Source organism: Antrostomus carolinensis, unplaced genomic scaffold (assembly GCF_000700745.2).
Source record: "Antrostomus carolinensis isolate BGI_N321 unplaced genomic scaffold, ASM70074v2 scaffold29076, whole genome shotgun sequence".
In the NCBI taxonomy this organism is placed as follows: Eukaryota; Metazoa; Chordata; class Aves; order Caprimulgiformes; family Caprimulgidae; genus Antrostomus; species Antrostomus carolinensis.
In genome coordinates, this window is record NW_010324380.1 from 2,209 (window position 1) to 2,858 (window position 650).

Sequence of the window (650 nt, forward strand, 5' to 3'; positions counted from 1 at the left end):
CAATTCCTGCTTTCGCCGTGCGGCTAATGATTTCAGATTCATCACGGCGGGGGCAGGTGTGGAGGCAATCGCCGGCAGAGTGACTGCGCTGTCAAGCTCAAGATATAATTGAAAAATGTAACGTTGAGGAATTATAGTTGAGACAATTCTCTCCTCTGCCTTTAGGAGGAAAATCGATGCTGTCAGGTGGGTGCCTATTAGCACCCAGCAGCCGGGGCAGAAAAAAAACCCCCAAAGCCTCATCCAGAGCCACTTCTGCTGCCAGCATGAGCGTGGCCGGCTGGGGGACGTGGCGCTGACCCCTGTCCTGCCAGGCTGTCCCATCTCACAGACCCCCCCAAACACTTACAGCAGCCAAGGGGTGGATTAGCAGGGGTGGGGCAGCCTCTGCCATCCTGCAAACCTTGCCAAGCTTTCAGGAGTCTTCCATTTGTGTCCTGGGCTGACCTAAGATCCCAAACTGGTGCAAAAATGGGAGAGAAAATTTTGCAACGGGGTGGCTGGGAGACCTGGGTACCTTCCAGTGCTCTTAGCGTGAGGCTCTGCTACCCGGATCCTGTCAAAATCACCTTCCTCCTGTGGTGCTGTGGGGACCGTGCCCCGGGACAGGGCCAGGCTCTTCCACGTGCCCACCCTGCAGGGTGCCATGG

At 56.6% G+C, this 650-nt stretch overlaps 1 protein-coding gene across 1 annotated transcript in view; it reads left to right on the forward strand.

Annotated features, from left to right (window-relative positions):
* Nucleotides 1–650, forward strand: part of LOC104527261 (steroidogenic factor 1) — a gene marked incomplete at both ends in the record, with an annotated part of 7,519 nt that overhangs the window by 900 nt on the left and 5,969 nt on the right. The gene's annotated exons all lie outside the window — the stretch shown is intronic.